Source organism: Chamaea fasciata, unplaced genomic scaffold, assembly GCF_029207755.1.
Source record: "Chamaea fasciata isolate MVZ Bird 193981 ecotype frontalis unplaced genomic scaffold, bChaFas1.0.hap1 SCAF_3, whole genome shotgun sequence".
Classification (NCBI taxonomy): domain Eukaryota; kingdom Metazoa; phylum Chordata; class Aves; order Passeriformes; family Sylviidae; genus Chamaea; species Chamaea fasciata.
The window spans coordinates 2,376,120-2,392,837 of NW_027094088.1; the positions used below are offsets into that span (position 1 = coordinate 2,376,120).

The 16,718-nt window shown below is 42.9% G+C and overlaps 1 protein-coding gene across 9 annotated transcripts in view; it reads right to left on the reverse strand.

Moving 5' to 3' along the window:
- The window catches only part of SERTAD2 (SERTA domain containing 2), a 74,602-nt gene that overhangs the window by 53,871 nt on the left and 4,013 nt on the right, over nt 1–16,718 (reverse strand). The window lies entirely within an intron of this gene.

Consider the following 16,718-nt stretch of genomic DNA (forward strand, 5'->3'; position numbering starts at 1 on the left):
AGGGAGGCTGCAGAAGAGAGATGAACTGCCCTTGTGAGCTGCTGGTTTGATTTTTTGGAGGGAAAAGCTCTGCTCAGGGTTGTGACAAGTACTCAGGACTGCTGAAGTGACCTAGGATGAGATCCCTGCTCAGCTGTAAAAAATTCACAGGGCTACAAGTCCCAGTTTTCCCTCTGCAGGCACAAGCCCAGAAAAGGAAAGAAGTCATAAACAGAGCTAAGGTAACCTGTTCCAAAGTTTGTAGAGAGGTCATGCTGCCCAGCCTGTGTCACACCTGCCTAGGAAGGACAGCTGAAGAGGTCTGTCCTTCTCCTACATGCTGGCAAGTTCACCTTAGCACAGGGCCGAAGCTGTGATAACTGGAGTTGCATTTGGGCCCTGAAGTGTAAGAAGTCTGAGAGTTTTGCACCAGCCAGCTTCTCCTGAACAAATTCCTTACCTGAGCTGTCAACTATTCTGCTACTGCAAGCTCTCAAGCACAAGGTTTCTGACAGCTTGGCTTTTGGTCTCTTCTAAAATTGGGCTTTTCTCATAAATCAAGTGCAGTCAGGCCCTGCCACATGCCGGCCCCTCTGGGGAGCAGGATGTCAAGTAGCCACACGAGTCTCCAGGGACAGACTCACAAAAAGCCAGGACTTCCCTGTTTCTTAAAGACCTGTTGCTGACCCTTTCCTTCCCCTCTGCAAGATCAGCAAACCCAGTTGTATCGTTATGAGATGTACAGAACTATCCCGTACCTGCTTTTGATGACTACGAATTCACCAAGGAGACAGGTTCTCACTTTCTTGGCCACTTTCACAGAAGCTGTGAGCTTTTGAGACCTCTACATCCCCCCTCAGATTTGATCAAAAGGCTCAAAAACTAATAGCACAGACACAGTCCTAGAAAGAGTCCAATTTTTCTTTCCCTCTTGCATTCTTGTCCCTCCCTGCTAAGACAGATTTTATGATTAACCTAGTCTGAATGTACCCTAAAAGCAGATGTAAAAATGTGTACATTAGAAAATGTTAATATTGGCAGATATTCACATTCCTTTCCAGGGTTTCACAAAACTCTTAAATCCCTGGTGACAGGACCTAAATGGAACATGAACTTTTTGCTATCTTTGCAGCCATACAAGAAACAAAGCAGAAGTTGATGCGCTATTATTTATATCCTTGAAATCCTTGCTTGGAAGTGTCTGATTCAAGAACAGCCCATCAGATAGTTATTCTAGTAGGTTTATCACCTTCTTTTACTTTAACATTCTGATTTTCTGTCACACAACACAATGATTTTCATGTTTGTTTTTCCTGTTACCAGAGCAAACCATTCATTTTTAACTGTTGATTTTGGCATAGGAGGATCCGAAGTTCATAATGGAAATGTGTTTTCAGCAGTAGTACTGAACAATAGAAAAGTCTCTTTCAACTGTCTGGTTATGAGGAGAACCAGCTGTAATTAAATTTAAGTCATAGTGGCTCTGTTTCAGAAACGCAACAGTCTTCACTAACTTTGCAGTCAAGGGGTTTGCAGTATTTCAGGAAAAAAAGCTACTTTTCTGAAGGCCTTATCTGAAAGCAGTCCCACAAAACAGTCCCTTTATTCTAGCTTAATTTGATAATGATGAATAACCAAGCATCTTTCAATAAGCCTTTTCTGGGTGTTTTGGCCACAATGTGGGGCCTCAATGACTTATATCCTACTAAGAGAACTGGAATATACAGAAATCAGCAAAAAATCTTCGCATGGCCAGGCTCAGGTTCTTTGAACTACATCTACCACTGAATAAAGCAAACATCAGGAATTGAAATCATAATGGAAGTGCTTAATTCAACACATTAGAAAAGTCAAATTTCATCATCTGCTTGATTGACTGTCCTACAGCACTTTAACTGTTCTCCAACTTCCAACAGGGCACGAATGTGAATTCTACAGAGCAGCCAGGATTTCAGAACCTGGAGAGAACGACTGCAGCTGATGGGCTGGGAATCAAAAAACCCTTTGGTGCAAGACTTAAAAATCACCTCTCCACCCCTGTATGAAGTTATCAGGAATTGCTCTATTATTTCTGTCATTAACCAACCATTCCTCCCCCCACCTTTGCACCGAATCCTCTCAAGTGCAGCCAGAGATTATCAAAGCCAGCGATAGCCTTTCAACAGCTCGGCCAGTTGAAAAATCTCTCAAGTTCTGCTGCTATCACCGCTGCCTGAGCTGACGTCAGGCTGTTGTTTACTGGAGATGGGATGGTGCCAATTTCCACTGAGCTGAAGACAGCCTCGTCCAGCCTCTTTTGGCTGTGCACAAGGCAAGAATTCCTTGTGTGTGCTTGCGTGCATTGCGGAGAGCGTGCACGCCTGTCTGCTCGTGGGCACACACAAATTGGGGGGGGGGGGGGAAGCCACTGGCTTTTATTTTCCACTCAGATACCAGAATTAAAAACAGCAAGAGAAAAAAAAAATACAGCACTTTGTCTTCTCTGAGAAACAGAAAAGCACAGAGAGGGAAACATCGCCAGTTTTCTTCTAAGAACTGTCACCGTATGGATGAAAACACAATTAAAAGCTTAGGATGCCCCTAAAACCCCTGCAAAGACGTTTACACAGTCAAATAATTTTAAAAACCCTAATGCCTGTCCATCCATAAAAGGATTGAGGTGAAATTTTAAATACTTGACAGAATAGAAGAAATAGCCAAGCTTTACAAGAACTATAAGTTTTCAGAGTAACTTCGCTGCCTTCCTCTTCTAAGACTATGAAAGCCCTGGATCAGGTATAAGTACAATTACTTAACTGAACTTTTTGTATCAAAATATTCTAAATCATTAATTGTTCAGAGGAAAACCAACCAAACAAACAAAAAGGAAAGAAATCCAACTATGTGTGACCTTTTCACAACTTTTGTTCATTTACGTTATTCTCTATAAAGGAACCCATTTGGCACCAAATCCTGTTTTCAAGCAAAACTTTTATATGGTACAAACATAATTATCTCCATGGCTGTAAGGCCCCATTTCAAGTTTTAAGTATTACACTGTCATTTCTGCCTGAGAAAACACTCCAGCAGACTTGGATTTGAGGAACACTAAAAGCAATTATTGGCACCTCAGGTGAAGTTTCCAGTATTTGCATCGAAGCGTGGACTGCCACTGTCATCTGAGTGAAAGAATTAATTGTACTGAAGATTTTTGGTTCCACTTAATGGCTTCTTCCCCTTAGCACCTAAACACACAGTCCTCTGCCTTCTTGCTTCCCATGAATCTATTAGAAAAGGATCTTCATCTACACACCAACTCACCCTCCTGATTTTAACTCCACCTAGTCCTCTTTTCCCATAGAACTTTTCAAATTTAAATAACTTTCCGAAAGTTTCTACTGAGTCAATTATCTGAAGAGGTTTTGCAGACCATTAATACTGCTCTGTAGGTTAACCACAAACAACATAAATAACTGTTTTCCTCTTCGTTTAGGGAAGTACTGAGTTTGAGATCCCCCCTCTCAACATCAGAAATACAGTGCACATAGAGAATACGCAAAAGTGGGGAAACTTAATTTGAATCACCAGAAACAGTGAACTTTACTCTGTAGGTCAAATGTTCTATATTTTACTTACATTTATCAAATTATCTATAAAAACACCAAGCTGCGAATCCAGCTAAAACATGAAAGAACCAAGATATTTAACCTTTAACACAAAAATTTATGAAGAAGGCACAACGACTACAGCATGCAAGTTAGTTGAGACTTTGCAGACAGCCTTCACAAGAACACTTTCCATCCCTGCTGGCCAATGGTATTAAATTGACACACTATCAGACAATAAAATACATGCTGCCTTTCTAGAGTGACAAATTTTCTGGGTTAGTGACGATTTTCAATATAAAAGTTTAGGAACTTTTACTCTGAAATGATACATAGCACCTCCTTACATGCCACTGACTGTTTCCTCTCAATTATTTCTCCTCAAAGACACCAGACAGGATATCACCACCTAAAACAAAACTGAGAACTGGCATTTTGAAGTCTAGACACAATTTCCTCTTTTGGAAGCCTCCTCATCTCTGTACCTTCCCCATGTAACCACACTCTCAAAGTGGCCTCATCTAGACCTCCTGTATAGAGGCAACAGTTCAAAATAGCATTTATTTCTGCACACCAGAAACAAATGTGAATAACTTGCTTGATAACTACATTGAATTGCCAACCCTTACTTTTAACGCTTTCACATTTTCCTTCATATCTCAGGGGAAAGGGGGATGCAGCATGGATCACACACACTGTTGGAATGCCAGGACCTGTATCAGCATCTCACACAACTTCCTTAATCCACTCTTCCTTGACATGCTTCTTGTGCTCTTGAAAAAAAAAAAAAAAAAAAAAAAAAGCTCTGTTTCTGTGGTGACCTTGGTATTATGTTCTGCAGCTACATCTTTCTGAACTCCTTTGTGCATTCCCTGCTTTGCAATCTGTTCTGATGACAGGCTTTCAGAAAATACGATTGCTTGCATTATCTACACATGTGTGTATTATCTGTGCATGGTAATGTTCCTTGGGCCGGTCACCTACATTTCACACTGCACTCTGTAGGTTTTGCAAATAGGTGTAGCCTCTGTCTCCATTCAGACTGCAGTTTGACCTTTGTTTAGCTGGGTTCTTCAGCAATTTTACTGCTTTGCCATTAGGGAATAATTTTCACTTGCCTTCTACATGCACACTGCGCTTTGAAAAAAAAAAAAAAAGCTGTTTTTCACTGCGACAGACTCTCAGTTTTGTCTGTCTGTTTATCAATGCTGGGAAGTTTTTTTTTGGTCTGGAGGACTATCACAGAGATGTGTGCAGCATTGCTCTGAAAAAAAGGGAGCTGAACAGTTGTGATTCCATTCTCATGATACAAGAGACACTCTGGGGGGACTGCAGCTCTCTTTCCCTCTCCCATGTTACATTCAGCAAAATGTGCATTCGAGAGGACCGAAATCAATTTGAATTCAGTGAATAGCCATAAAGATTTTAGTTTTCCTGAAACTAGAAAACTGTTTTCAATCACTCTATAACCTAAAGGACTTTAGACAACCCAAAACACTTGGGTTTAGGACTAGCCAAAATCTTAATTTTTCATGTTAGCAAAAGAAACATTTCATGTTTCAGGTCAAACCAATCTTTATTTTTGATTCAGCCACAAGATCAAAAGCAACACAGTTAATCACGGCTCTGATAACTTCTATTGCTACTCCTCAACTTGCTAACTAGTCGAAAATAAAATTCCCATGAATTATTTTTACACTGCTACGTAAGGCTAGAGAAAATGGTCTCAGCTGATCTCTTGTTCTCTCTAAAGAACCAAGAATACCCCTTTCTTGGGTGGTATTCCTCACAGAGCATTCAAACAACTTACTGGGAGTTTACAATCTACTTCACTTCTCCCACTGGAGCCCACAGTAAGTCTTGGGGTTTGGGATTCACAGGTTTCATTTTATTTTGTCTGGCAAAACATACTTGAGACTGGCTTCTAGCAATATCAAGGGAAAAAAAAGGAAACACTTTGGGTAGCATTCCAGCTGTATCCACTGATACACAGGCGGCATGGAGTGATGTGTGAGAACACAGAACATCAAAATCTCTACTACTGCCCCATGCAGAGCCATATAAAAACTGATGGTGAAGTGAGCCTGACCAGAAGGCAGCCCTCAGATCTCAGCTGCAGCCCCCTGAATTCAACCAGATCCCATGGAAGGTTAAGGTCTACTTCAATACCAATAAAATCTCTTTCCAAAGACCCAAGGCACCAGGGAAAGACCACTGGCTGCAGTCTCCAGCCTGCACACAGCCTCGGCATCACTGCAGGTCAAGAAAGCTGACTTTTTTCCTTTGTCACAGTCAGCAACAAAACCCAGAAAATTACTTCTACTGCCAACTATTCTTTCCACAGGCATCAAAACACCAAAGGGACTCTGTGGACTTGTAGACTGCTTAGCCAGAAGTTTGTCTTGACTTCCTGGAACAGAGAGGACACAGAGGGGCTCTGCACCTTCAGTGGTTCTTGGTGAAGCCAGAAACACACGTCATGAGCATGATGCACTGGAGTTACACAATCAAATTAAATGCTGTACTGGGTATCCAGTCTCCTCCTCACCATCCCCCCTAACACACACAGTGGGAAAACCTACTTAAAGAGGTCCCAGAGATCCCTCAGTAACCCAAGTTCTGGTTCCCATTAAAAGGGAAAGTCTTCTTCATGGTATTCCCTTCTTCAGGGACAAGAGGCTCAAGGGCATCAAGCCAGAAAAATGGCACAACTTGTCTTCCCGGTGAGCCGCCTGCCTTGTACAGTGTGGCTGTGCTGGAAGGAGGCACAGGCAGAGCAGATCTGAGCTGATGCTCAGCACAGATGTGACACTGGCCCCACACACAGCTTCTGCTGCCTGTGCCTGTAAAGGTGCCAGGGCTGGACACAGCAAAGTACCCCAGGGTGAGGGGAAAGCCCCCAGGGATTTTCAAGCCACAGCTGCTACACCATTTGTACAGCAGAGAAAGGCCTTAGCTGGTAGAAAGATGCAGAAGGGGCTGGCAAAGGATTGGAAGCTTTTCCTCGCTGTCCTTTTCTAGGCAGTGGCAGATGATCTTGCTGTCTCAGGTGTCCTGAACAATAGCTATGGAGCCAGGCCCTGTTTTGGTGGTAGAAAAGGAACTGGCTTTCTGGGGAGAGCCAGAGACAAGCCAAGCCAGTTTCAGACTGTCATTTTTCCCTACTGGCTCATTCTGTTCAAATCACAAGCTAGAAAAACTGGAAAGGTAAGCAGTCCAAATTAATGGGAACATCAAGTGAACAGGTTTGTTTACACATTGGTTTAACAGGAATAGGGAGCACAACTCCAGCTTTGGGCACTAGCTTTGCAGACATTCCCTTAACTTACCTTTCTAGCAGAGAAAGCCATATGCAGGCCTGAATTATCCCTGGTCTGTCCCCCAAAACACATCAGTCTCTTGAAGCTTCATGCTTCAACCCACGACCACAACTCTTATTACTGGATGGCAACATCCATATCCTACCAGCTCACTCTTCCAACTCCATGTAATTAGAGGGAAAAAAAAAAATCAGGAACACCACAGAGCAGGAAGTTGTCTTTTTCCTCACACTGCTCTTCATGCACTCTTGTTGCCACATCTTACCTGGAGCGTTGTATTTGCCCACCGAATTGATATTTTTCCTACAGAAGAAAAAGCAGGTTTTTTTGCAGTCCTACAACTGGTAGGAAATAATCGATTTAAGACTAATGATTAAAAAATCCCCAGGTATATATTTATAGTTAATTTCTACCATCGAGCAGACTTCACCAGATGCTCAATTGCATTTCATCCTTAAGTGCAAACAAGGGCTCCTGCAGATGAGCCCTTTTCCAGCAGAGCTGCTGCAGATGGGCAGATCGTGGTGTCCTGCTAACTATCCCCGAGACCACTGCGGTACAATGACTCCACTTGCTGAAAGCAGTAACTTAAAATAAGCACCACAAAGGGAAGAAAAGTGACATGGATCTTGCACATCATTCCCCTTAAATTTTTTTATTTAAAATATTTTATAAACTGCAGGGTGGAGCCACATTCTGCAGACAGGGAAATCTGAGCATAGTGGTTTTGCTGCAAAAACTCAGCGAAAAGAGGGAGTGCCTGATAACCCTGTACACACCAAGGGCTGGTCATCCTCACCATATTCCATACGATCAGCAATCCCAGAAGGCAGCTGCTTCTGTGTGCACATCAGAAACCTGAACAAGAACATAAATAAGCCAAACTGCCTTGCACACTTCAAAACTACAGCATGACATAACTGCAAGTCATTGTCATGAAAAGTTTAGGGAAAATAAAACCCCCACCTGCCAAACACAACTCTGTGGTCTACTGCTAAGTTTTAATGACAACTAGTGCGTCTTGGAAAGCTGCTCAATAATAAGGTAGTACATTTTCCCTCCAGGACCAGAAGCCAGGTACTGTCACTTACCTACACAAAAGGCATACACAGGAAAATACCCCAAAGCCATGTGCCTCATGCAGCAATCAAAATCTTGGACACCCTCTGCACACATAAATTTGCTCTTATTACAATCTATTTCAGTTGGTCAGCATGCTAAAAATCTCCACTCAAGACCTCTGGCTTTTCCAATTAAGCTTATAGACAAAAAGTCTATTTTTCTTTTAATGACATTGCCATTTATTGCAAAGCTATGATGAGTTCTTATCTCATTGTGGTGCCCCGTGGTAACTCATTATTCACTGAGCTTCACTTTTTGATGTATGATGAACAGCAACATACACTTAAATAGTTCTATTTAAACTGGCCCTATAGTTGAAACAAATCATTCCAAGAACAGCACTGCATTACACTCAGAAGTTCTCAAAAGCTTAGGCTACGATATTCTTCAGTATTCACAGAGTTTAATATCTTCAAATAGAAATTACTCAAGCTGATGTATCTCTCATTAAGTCAAAGTTCTTCCAAACCAGAAGAGGATGACTGATAGTCAGAGATTACCAGGGCCAACACAGTGAGAGATCACACTCTCTGTGGCCACAAGCAAGCCTGAGAGGGCTCAGTCCCCCACAGCCCAAAGGCTGCAAACAACCTCAGCATCCCTGTCCCAGAGCCCAAAATTGCCCCTGGTTCATCACCAGCTCTGTCTGGTGCTGATGGGTAACAGAGCAGTGACTGCTCCTTCCAGGCCACAGCTGCAACACAAGCTTTCAGATTTTGTGTGAGATGGAAAAACAGGAGAATGCACAACAACAAAAATCCCCAGAGGCAGAAAACAACACATGTACTAGCGCAGCTCCCCACCCCTCCAGTTACTCTCCAGAGGGTGAAGTGAGATGTCAGGACCTTTCCAGTAATAAGCAGCGCTGCATGGATCAGATTCTTTGCTCTGCCTAACACTGAAGGGATTGGCTTGAGAATTCAAATTGGTTAAATGTGCAAAGTTTAGTTTGGGATGTTTAGAAATGCTTTGGAAAGTGAAATATGGTCACTGGCCTGGCCTGTTCCTAGCAGCTTCCTACAGCAGATGCTTCTGCCACACTGGTATTTCAGGACAAGAGGAGCCAGACCCACATGTCCTAAATTGCACTTAAGTCACTGTATCTTTTATTTCCTTCCATCTGACTCCTGCCCTTCAAGCACAGAGCCTTAGGCACAATTTAAGTCATGGGAACCTGGTCTTCTGCCTCTCAACAAGTGGAAATACCCACAGCTGACTCGGGCTAGAAAATACTGAGCACTTTACAGGACAAGCTACACCTGCTGAGTGTAGTCACACACACATGGCAGAGCAATTCTTCTGCCTCAGGGGTCCCCAGACCGTAAACTCTGACCATGACACAGAGAAAAGCCAAACTGAATTTATACACACGGAGCATGTTCCAGCTGGACACTGCAGGTGAAGTGTGTAATGTGAACATCCTCCACCTGCTGACAGTGCTCTGCAGGATACAGAAGTCAGTTTTCAAGAGACTGAAGGTAACACCCCTCATCCCTGTTACCACTCTACTGAAGCCAAGCAACTGAAACGTTTCCAAAAGTATTGGGAGTGTTATTTCCTTTCCAAAGCTGTTACATATCAGGAAAGATCATAATTAGATATTATCTCAGGCACAGGTAAGAAAAGATGACAGAGTTAACATATCCAATCTTTTTCACATGCAAGCACACACCCTGAAATAAGTCAAAAAATGCTAATTGTGTTTATTGCACTATAGTATAAACAGCAATTATGAAGCCAAAGAAAGTAACAAAGCGTCCCTGCCTGAAGGGTCTTCTCTGGGCTATCATGTATCAGAAAAAAGATACACACAGAAGCTTGAGACATAGTCAAAGAAAAGCTCTCTCCAGATACAAAGTCCAACACTGTGCCCTAATACACAAGAATATTTCACTCTCCGGGGCAGAGTGGCTTTCTAGGACAACATTTCACATCCCAGATGCAGAGCAGCCCCCCAAAAACACTTTGGGGGGCAGCAGACGGATAGGCAGTGTTCAGGTTCAGTGGCACCAGAGTTTCACAGTCCCTGCCTGCAGTCACCAGAGCTCCAAAGGAAAGAGGCACTGCTGTTCTCACCTCAGAAGAGGAAGCCCTGCTGCAGAAACCCTACAGACCCACCAGCCATCTCCCTCTACCCCAAACCCAAAGTACACCAAGGAACAGGACAGTACTTTGAACTCCTGAGGTCAGCATGTCACTGTGCAGAGTCAGAGACACCAACAACAGGGCTGAATCTTGAAGCCACCCTTTGCAAAGAAGCAGAAAGGAGGTTTCTCCATCCGTGCACTAAAACCTGTCCTTCAAAAAGCTTCATGTACAAGGCACTACACAGTCTGCATTCTCCATGCTGCAGAGCAGGACCTGGCACTCTCCAACAAGCCAGGCTGGGGATTTCCTCCCTGCCATGCCCACTGTGATCCAAGTCAGCTGAGGTCTGGCAGGAGCAGTGCCCCAAACCTCCAGACTATCCCGTGTGAGGTGGAGAGATGACCCTCAGCTCCTGCAGCAGAAATGAGCCTCCCTTGCTGAACAGACACTGGTTAAAAAGCCGATCAGGAATGGGGGGCAGAGAGGCTTTTCCTGTCTGCAGAGGCATTCCCCAGGGAGGAAAAGCCACTGCTCCCAGCTCTGAGAACAACTGGTCCAAAACACAACCTCATTGCTGCACCAAAGACCCTGAGGGCAGGCAATGAATCCCGGACTCTCCCCTTCCTCATCTCCAACCACCCTTCCAAAGAAGGAAGCAGCAAAGACATGTCCAATCCCACGGGCAAGCACTTGGTGAGTTTCAAGAGTGCCCCAAAGAGCTGCAGCAGAAGAACACCCAGTTTCTACATTTAGGTTTGAACTACATACAGAGCTGGCCACTGCTTGCAAGACAAGGACATTCCCAGTCACGGTCAGCAAAAGAGAAAGGCAACAATAGAGTTGTTAAAGCAGAGCACTGAGATTAAGGGGCCCTTCTTTCTACTGCCTATTCTGACACCACATTAAACACTCCTCTACCAAAAAAAAATAAGTGCAATAAAACCCTTTCTCGACATCACAGGAACACTTAAGACTAAGTTAACTGATTCAGGGCCTTGGCCTTCTTGCCAATCAAGTGAAAGACAAAATACATCCAAGATAGTTGACATGAACAACACGACATTTTTAAAAATCAGAATATTCCTTGCGCACTCAATACTACTACATTTTTCCTTGTTCTGTGTAAAGCATACAAGGTTAGAAGCAAAACAAAGTCTTCTCCCACACTTGAAGTCACACTGGCAGAGCCAGATGTCTTGCTGCCCCATCTTCCCACACCTGGGGATGTTCCACGAGTACCCCACTGTTCCCACCCACTCCACATCACGCTTAAATCAAGGAAAACAGTTTATCAGTGTTATTCCCTCTTCCCAGTTTTTGGGCTGCAGCTGAGGAGGTGCCACAAACAAAAGGAAACAACAGGCAACGGCTCTGTTTGCATGTCCCAAGGACTGGCTCTGCACACTGGTGCCTGAAGAACAAGCACATTGCAAAAGCATTATGTTTCCAGTGGCAAGATGGATGGGAAAAGTGCCAGCCACTTGCTATAACCCTTTTGTCACGCCAATTGCTGGCTGCTATGAGGATGTACTTTAGATACCTCCTTAGAAAAGAGCTCTGCATCTCATCCTTCCAGATGGAGGAGGAATGATTCATACACACATAAGCATGCTAGAATGATGGCTGAAGAGAAAACATTTTCTTTATGTTTTCTGTTTTGCATTACAGGCATGCTCAGGGCCTTAATCACAGAAAAAAAAAAAAAAAAAAAAAAAAAAAAAAAATGAACTGAAGTCGGTGACACCTCGTGCCCCAAAGAATGTTTGTGCAAAACCCCAGTGCTACTTCTCCCTGGCCATGTCGAGCCTCACGTTGCATGCACACACCTCCTGTGCCTCGTTCCCCTGCTCTCCCAATCTCACAGCTTTCCTCTGCACAGAACACAACAGAATAACTTCACTGACATATCACACGATCACAAATTTGGGGAAAGGGTCCAAGAGAGAGAGATCAGGAGTGGGGAGCTCTAAACTGACCACAGACTGAGTTGCAGTGCAGAAGAAAAGCAAAAGAATCTCTTTTCTTTCCAGAAACACCAAGTGACTATTCCTTCCAGGAGGTCACTGCAGGCATCCTCCTCCCCATCTCACCTGCACAGCACCTCTGCCACACATTTCCCCTGCTCTCAAGGGCCTTGTGAATCTCATTCTGCTTCCCAGCACTCAATTCCCACCCATTTACTTTCCTCTGGCCTCTCTGACTTGTGAAGCCCTTGGAGCAGAAATGATCTGTAAGCACCTGGAAAGTACCTGAAATATCCCTGAGTCCTACTGCAAATAAACAAACAAACAAACAGCAGTGCACAGTATGTGCATGAAGCCAACCACGTAACAGTCATCTCCGACATCTAAAATTAGGACTGCAGCTTCTTCCAATGGACCAGGAAAACCTTCAGATTTGCTTTCTCTGCTATTCACCTCCCTCTTTTCCCCATCACATTATCCATTTCTGGAATCCATGCCTCACTTTTTATTATAAATTATTCTAATCAGGGCTTGTGGCATGGCAGAAATCCAGCATAACCTTCAGAAATATACATGCACAACGGCAATATAGCTTCTTTATTTCATAGGAACCTTTCAAAGGACCTGGTGCAGGGTCTGGGAGGATTTGGCATCCTTTTTTTCAGCAGCATCCCTGTGGTGGTGACCCTTTCCTAAAGGGTGCTAGATGCATTCACCTACACTATTTCCTCTCTTTGTAAAAATCTCTCATTAAAGCCAGGAAAAAGTGTTCAAGCAGGATTTTTTCCTCTGCTGTTTTTCAGGTTGAAATAGTGTGACTTAGAGGTGGCAAAGGGGCTGGAGAGAATATCTGAACTCCAATGCAGACCTTCTTTCCCAGTCCATCCTCCTTTGAATAGGAAGATGTAAAATAGACTAAGTAATTGCTCCAGCTCCTTCAGAATCAGAGTTCAAGTGGGAAAGAAAGGCAAAGGAAAAATAAAAACAAAACAAAACAAAAACCACACAAAAGCCCCAGAAATTATAAGGATTCTTAACTTTTCTTGGGCAAGGAGCACAGGCTATTTTAGTAGCTCTTGAAAAGAAATCCCTGCACTTTGTCCCCTCACGCTGCAATAGTTCCAGAAGGAATCTGGATCTGTGGCTTTGCCATAAAAATAATAAGGAGATTCTGAACCCCACACTGGGGAGGGGCAATAAAAAAAACCCACAACAACGAGCAATTTAAACACGGAGCACTGCCACCTCGTTAAATGACATGTTAAGAACTCATCTGCAAGTCTGTCTTGGCCAATGAGGGACATCAATCAGGAAGATACAGTAATGCTCTCTAGCATGCAATTAGTCTCTGCTGTAAGCACTTTAACTCTGGATTTCTTGGATTATTATTGTTGTTTGTAACAACTATTACTGTTGCTTTGTAGGAGTGATATGATAGCTGTCCAAGCACCGCAATCAAATTATGCTACCAGGACATTTGGGCAAGGGATTATCACAGCAAAGGAAATGGATTATCACAGCTTTTATTCTGAACAAGGATAAGAACAAGATGAGATATCACTCTGAACATGGCAGGAGGGACAGAAGACTGTATCTGAGATTTTACTCTTTTACCTCCTCCTTCTTTTGGATTTTTCAAGATTGGCAGATTTTTGCAGCACGCCTATCTGAAAAGACAGAAACTGCCTTTTCTAGAATTTGCACTGAAATATCTGAGAACAGAATAAATTAAAAATATTCCAAATCAAAGGACAGTTAAAACAGCCTCCTTGGATTGGCTGAAAGCCTGTTCCTGGGCATTTTCCCACTGCATTCCTGCCACTGTTTCCTTCACTTGACATCAGGCAACAACCACCACCAGGCCTAAAGACTTCAGCTCTGTTTTGACAGTTTACCATCAGATTTGTTCCCTGTCACAGGAAGGAGGATTGCTCACCTTCCTTCAGCTGAGCAGGCTCAGCAAAGAACTGATGTGTTCCTTTAAAAAGGTTTAATAGTTTAAAGGTTCTCTGAAAAAAAGCTGCATCTTTGCCTATCTCATTTTTTACCTTAGTTTCCACACCACACCTCCAAACAAGTATTAGCTTTTTAACTCTGCAGATCTTGATTGATTTTTTTTTTTAAAAAACATTATTTTGGTATCTTCAACACATGTGTACCTACCCTTTGGTGGACCCCTGATTTTGACCTCAATTTCTTTGGCAACAGCCAAATATTCTACACAGGATGAAGGAAAACATTAGCCTTAACAGCCCTGTGATGCAGTTTGAGAGGTCATTAATAACTATTACATATTCCAGAGAAGAAAAGGCAAAACCAGAAAAGACAGCCAAATAAAGAGAAGCAGAAAAACAAACTAAAAAAAAAAAAAATTAACATTAAAATTAAAATCAAAAAGAGAGCTCTCCAAAGGATAGAAGAAGCAAAAAACCTGCTTCGCTGCAGCACAGGGCACGTATCTGAAAACTGATGACACCTGGGTATAATTTCTGGCTGTGGCTCTGACTCCTTCTAGATGACTGCACCAACTCAAGTAACACCTCCAACAGGCTCTCCCTTCACGTTTTCCACTGGACCACAGGTGAGCAGTGCTAAAACCTTTTCCTTGCCAAGGACAGAGGACACTAAATATTATTGGCATGACACACTTCAACATGGCCCTTGTGATTCTATAGGCAAGCAGCAACATTGGTAGTTGATTAAGGCCAGAAGGTACAATAACAAATCGAAAAAAAAATCTAGAAAGAAGTGGAAGGAATCAAAATAACAACAAAAAACAAATTCAGCAGGACAGACAGTAGGAAAGCAGATGATGAAAAGGTTCTTAGAAGGGACAATAACAAACAAACAAACAAAAGATAAAAGAGAAAAAGGCATCCAAAGGAATATCTGACTTCATTTGACAGGTGGAAAACGGGGTGCATTTCTTTTTTTTTAATAACAACACTGAAATTGGGTAATCCAACAAGCAGTATTTTATTTTGCCCCACAGAAAAGGCATGGATATAGACTCGTACATTTTTAAGAAAAAGACTCCAAGCTCTCAATGCACTTGTTTTCAGAACTAGTGCTTTAACCACATTAGCAAGGCTATGACAAGACCACAGAGTAACTACAATTCCTTCTCTATCCAGAACCTGCTTTTTCAGAGTCACAATCACTACAGTAATTTTGCAGTTGTGATAGACTTTACCCTTGTTGTTTCTAGGGATTCCTCCCTTTTTTAAAGGGTAGGAGCTAAAAAGGTTTTGTTCTGCTTCAGCTAAGATCTCTTTATCCTTTTTTTTCCCCCTCCCCCCTGTATTTCTGTGCTTTTTAACTGGACACACACAGCCAATGCCAGATATGAAGTGCTGTGGATCACTACAGCTCTGGGTAAATATTTTAGAGAATCAGGAATTTAATTGCAGATCACATTACTCCAACATCTCTGCCCTTCCTGTCACTTCACCTGCCTGTAATCATTAGAAAGCAGAGTGTCATTTCTAAGCTGTAGCTGAGCACTAAAAGCACCATGCTGGCCTTCCCTGGATCTACTTAATTAGAGATTAGCAGAAACAAAGCATAGGGAGACTATAAACATAATTTTGCCAGTTGATCAGCAAGCAGGTTTGGGTCGCCAAAGAGATAAGAATAATGCTGCTGTTTTATCTGTGTGGCTGGACCTGGTCCCTTTGCTGGGACCACGCCTCCACCAAAATTCCCTCTGAAATGTCAACGTGAACCACAATATGAATTTCCCAAGTTGTCGACCTTTAGTGTTGTCTGCATCACACCCCCAGCATTTGGGACTCTTTCTCCTCACACAAGAACACGCTCCACAAACCTCATGATACTCCAACTCTGTTACACAGGCTGCTCACATGTCACAGAGCAGAAGGAAGGAAGGAATCTGCAGGGCTGGACCTTCTCAGTCCCACAAAGTCCACCCAATCATCACCCACCACAAAGGGGACCCCCAAAGTGTGCCTTAGAGTGAATAAATCATTCCCTCAAGAGTCACAGCACACAGCTACATTAAAACAGAATCATTTGATGGTGAGTTTAAGTTCAGTTTCAATAAGGAAGAGGAGAAGGAAAAGCAAAGCCCTGGGATTAGAAGACAGCCGTTCCCATTTACAGCTCCTCCCAATTAAAATGTTTTATATAGATCATCAGAACCTAATGCATCGTGCACGTTCCACAGCGTGCAGCATAAGGCTGCTGGTCTGTCATGTCTCCGTGAGAGCTCAGTGTGATGAATGATCTGGATACTTGTTCTCTCTGGTAGAAAAGCAGGAGAAGCTTTGAGACAAAGAAATAAAGGCCAATGCATACTGCACATCTTGCAGTGCTCAATATCATCCCTCCTGACTCACACCTCTGAAAACAGTTAAGGTCACTACTTCTCTTTTATTCTGAGTGTGGATTTCAGTATCCACCAAATCCTTGGGAGAATTTAATTTAAATCAGAAACAGGAACATCAGGAGCATTTGGGCTACAACAAACAATGCCACACCAGCATGTCATGAGAAAAATAAGTGATCTTCCCTTTTGTCTCTGCTGACAAACAGACACACGTGAAGCTGCTTGCAGGCCAGGATGTGAGTGCGATTTCTGGAAGACAATCTAATAAATAAAGATTTAAAAGAATTTTAAAAAAAGGCAAAACAAAACAAAC